This window comes from Arachis hypogaea, chromosome 5, assembly GCF_003086295.3.
Source record: "Arachis hypogaea cultivar Tifrunner chromosome 5, arahy.Tifrunner.gnm2.J5K5, whole genome shotgun sequence".
Taxonomy (NCBI): domain Eukaryota; kingdom Viridiplantae; phylum Streptophyta; class Magnoliopsida; order Fabales; family Fabaceae; genus Arachis; species Arachis hypogaea.
This window is the reverse complement of record NC_092040.1, coordinates 75,437,219-75,441,541: the sequence shown is the minus strand read 5'-3', so window position 1 is coordinate 75,441,541 and position 4,323 is coordinate 75,437,219. Positions and strand designations below refer to the sequence as shown.

The 4,323-nt window shown below is 34.6% G+C and overlaps 1 non-coding gene across 1 annotated transcript; it reads left to right on the top strand.

The window, feature by feature from the left end:
- The first annotated feature begins 362 nt into the window (after positions 1-362).
- Positions 363-466, top strand: LOC112804145 (small nucleolar RNA R71). The gene has a single exon (XR_003202764.1). It is a non-coding gene; the product is annotated as a small nucleolar RNA R71 (small nucleolar RNA).
- The last annotated feature ends 3,857 nt before the right edge of the window (positions 467-4,323 follow it).

Below are 4,323 nucleotides of genomic sequence, written 5' to 3'. Positions count from 1 at the left end.
GGTTCTCAGGATCATAAGCTTCTTCAGAAGCTGCCTCTTTAGTACTGTTGGATGCATTTTGCCATCCATTCATACTTTGAGAAATCATGTTGACCTATTGAGTCAACACTTTGTTCTGAGCCAATATGACATTCAGAGCATCAATTTCAAGAACTCCCTTCCTCTGAGGCGTCCCATTATTCACGGAATTCCTCTCAAAAGTGTACATGATTTGGTTATTTGCAACCATGTCAATTAGTTCTTGAGCTTCTGCAGGCGTTTTCTTTAGGTGAATGGATCCACCTGCAGAATGGTCCAATGACATTTTTGAAAATTCAGATAGACCATAATAGAATATATCTAATATGGTCCATTCTGAAAACATGTCAGAAGGACACCTTTTGGTCAACTGCTTGTATCTTTCCCATGCTTCATAGAGGGATTCACCATCTTTTTTTTTGAAGGTCTGAACATCCACTCTAAGCTTGCTCAGCTTTTGAGGAGGAAAGAATTTATCCAAGAAAGCCGTGACCAGCTTATCCCATAAGTCCAAGCTATCCTTAGGTTGTGAATCCAACCATATTCTAGCTCTGTCTCTTACTGCAAAAGGGAAAGCATGAGTCTGTAGACTTCAGGATCTACTCCATTTGTCTTTATAGTCTCACAAATCTGCAAGAACTCAGTTAAAAACTGATAAGGATCTTCAGATGGAAGTCCATAGAACTTGCAGTTTTGTTGCATTAAGGCAACTAATTGAGGCTTAAGCTCAAAATTATTGGCTCCAATGGCAGGAATGGAGATGCTTCTTCCATCAAATTTGGACGTGGGCTTGGTAAAGTCACCAAGCATCCTTCTTGCATTATCATTATTGGGTTCGGCTGCCATCTCCTTCTCTTGTTCAAAATTTTCTGAAAGGTTACTTCTGGATTGTTGTAATTTAGCTTCTCTTAGTTTCCTCTTCAAAGTCCTTTCAGGTTCAGGATCAATTTCAACAAGAGTGCCTTTTTCCTTGTTCCTACTCATATGAAATAGAAGAAAACAAGAAAAGAAAGAGGAATCCTCTATGTCACAGTATAGAGATTCCTTTATGTAAGTAGAAAAAGAAGGGGATAGAAGAAAGAAAAGTGAAGAATCCAAACACAAGGGATAGATTTGTGATGAGGAGAGGTGAAGAGAAGTGTTAGTAAATAAATAATTAGATAGAATAAGAAAAGAGATAGAGAATTTCGAAAATAATTTTGAAAAAGTGGTTGGTGATTTTCGAAAATTAAAGATAAGATATGATTAAAATTTAAAATTTAAAACAATTAAAAAGAATTTTTGAAAAAGAGAGAGGTATTTTCGAAAATTAGAGAGGGATATGTAGTTAGTTGGTTTTGAAAAAGATAAGAAACATACAAAAAGTCAAAGAGTTAGTTGAAAAAGATATTAAAATCAAATTTGAAAAGATAAGAAGATAAGAAGTTAGATAAGATATTTTAAAATCAAATTTTTGAAAAAGATAAAATTTTGAAAAAGATAAGATAAAAGATAAAAAGATTTAATTTAAAAATTTAAAATTACTTACTTCACTAACAAGAAACTACAAGATAAGATTCTAGAATTTAAAGATTGAACCTTTCTTAACAAGAAAGTAACAAACTTCAAATTTTTGAACCAATCACATTAAATGTTGGTGAATTTTCGAAAATTTGATATAAAGATAAGAAAAAGATTTTGAAAAAAGATTTTTTTTAAATTTTTGAAAAAAAAAGGAAAAAAATTGGAAAAGATATGATTTTTGAAAAAGATTTTGAAAATATAAGATTTTTAAAATTTGAAAATTTGACTTGACTTGTAAGAAACAACTAATTTTGAAAATTTTTTACTAAGTCAACTCAAATTTTCGAAATTTTGAGAGAAAAAAGGAAAAGATTTTTTTTTTGAATTTTTAATGATGAGAGAGAAAAACAACAAAAATACTCAATGCATGAAATTTTTAGATCAAAACAATGAATGCATGCAAGAATGCTATGAATGTCAAGATGAACACCAAGAACACTTTGAAGATCCTGATGAACATCAAGAACATAATTTTGAAAAATTTTTGATGCAAAGAAAATATGCAAGACACCAAACTTAGAAATCTGTAATGCATGGACTCTAATAAACAAAAAATGCATATGAAAAACAACAAACAACACAGAACAAGAAAACATCAAGATCAAACAAGAAGACTTACCAAGAACAATTTGAAGATTATGAAGAACACTTTGAATGCATGGAATTTTCGAAAATATGCTAGAAAAATTTTTTTTAAGCATGCAATTGACACCAAACTTAAAAATTGACTCAAGACTCAAACAAGAAACGCAAAATACTTTTGACTTTTATGATTTTCTAATTTTTTTGTATTTTTATTATATTTTTCGAAAATAAAATTTGGAAAAACGAAAAATAAACAAAAAAATTTTTTTGAAAGATTTTTTTGAAAAGAAAATTACCTGATCTGAGCAACAAGATGAACCGTCAGTTGTCCAAACTCGAACAATCCCCGGCAACGGTGCCAAAAACGTGGTAGACGAAATTGTGATCACATCAATGTAGTACTCTTTGTTATTGTATGGAATCATTATTGTGGCTCTTGGCTATGTGTGGACACAACTCCATTCAACTTAACCAGCAAGTGTACTGGGTCATCCAAGTAATACCTTACGTGAGTAAGGGTCGATCCCACAGAGATTGTTGGTATGAAGCAAGCTATGGTCACCTTGTAAATCTCAGTTAGGCAGATTAAATGGTTATGGATTTTGAAAATTAATAATAAACAGAAAATAAAATAAGATAGAAATACTTATGTAAATCAATAGTGGGAATTTCAGATAGGCGTATGGAGATGCTGTGCTCCTCTTGAATCTCTACTTTCTTATTACATTCATCCAATCCTTCTTACTCCTTTCCATGGCAAGTTGTATGTAGGGCATCACCGTCATCAATGGCTACTTTTCATCCTCTCGGAAAAATGGTCCTATGCGCTGTCACTGCATGGCTAATCGTCTGGAGGCATCACCCTTGACAATGGCTACATCCCATCCTCTCAGTAAAAATTTTCCAAATGCTCTGTCACAGCACGGCTAATCATCTGTCGGTTCTTAATCAGGTTGGAATAGAATCTATTGATTCTTTTGCGTCTGTCACTAACGCCCAGCCTTCGGGAGTTTGAAGCTCATCACAGTCATTCAATTCCGGAATCCTACTCGGAATACCACAGACAAGGTTAGACTTTCCAGATTCCCATGAATGCCATCATCTATCTAGCTTATACCACGAAGATTCTGTTGGGGAATCTAAGAGATATGCCCCCGGCCTAAGGTAGAACGGAAGTGGTTGTCAGTCACGTGCATTCATAGGTGAGAATGATGATGAGTGTCACGGCTCATCACATTCATCAAGTTGAGGTGCAACGCATATCTTGGAATAAGAATAAAAGAGAATTGAATAGAAGATAATGGTAATTGTATTGAAACTTGAGGTACAGCAGAGCTCCACACCCTTAATCTATGGTGTGTAGAAACTCCACCGTTGAAAATACACAAGTGAAAGGTTCAGGCATGGCCGAATGGCCAGCCCCCTAAAATGTGATCAATAGCCTCCTAAGATAAAGAATAAAACAAAAGTGAGACCAAAGATGTCTAATACAATAGTAACTTATCCTATTTATACTAGACTATCTACTAGGGTTTACATGAGTAAGTAATTGATGCATAAATCCACTTCCGGGGCCCACTTGGTGTGTGCTTGGGCTGAGCTTGATCTATCCACGAGCTGAGGCTCCTCTTGGAGTTGAACGCCAAGTTGTAACGTGTTTTGGGCGTTCAACTCAGGATCGTGACGTGTTTCTGGCGTTTAACTCCAAACAGCAGCATGTACTTGGCGTTGAGCGCCACTTTACGTCGTCAATTCTCAAATAAAGTATGGACTATTATATATTGCTGGAAAGCTCTGGATGTCTACTTTCCAACGCCGTTGAGAGCGCGCCATTTGAAGTGCTGTAGCTCTAGAAAATCCATTTTGAGTGCAGGGAAGTCAGATTCCAACAGCATCAGTAGTCCTTTTGTCATCCTTTTTCAGAGTTTTGCTCAAGTTCCTCAATTTCAGCCAGAAATTATCTGAAATTACAGAAAAATACACAAACTCATAGTAAAGTCCAGAAATGTGAATTTTACATAAAAACTAATGAAAGCATCCCTAAAAGTAGCTTGAACTTACTAAAAACTACCTAAAAATGATGCCAAAAAGCATATAAATTATCCGCTCATCAGTAGTTTTGTATTTTTATTGGAAATATTGGGAATTGGGTACATA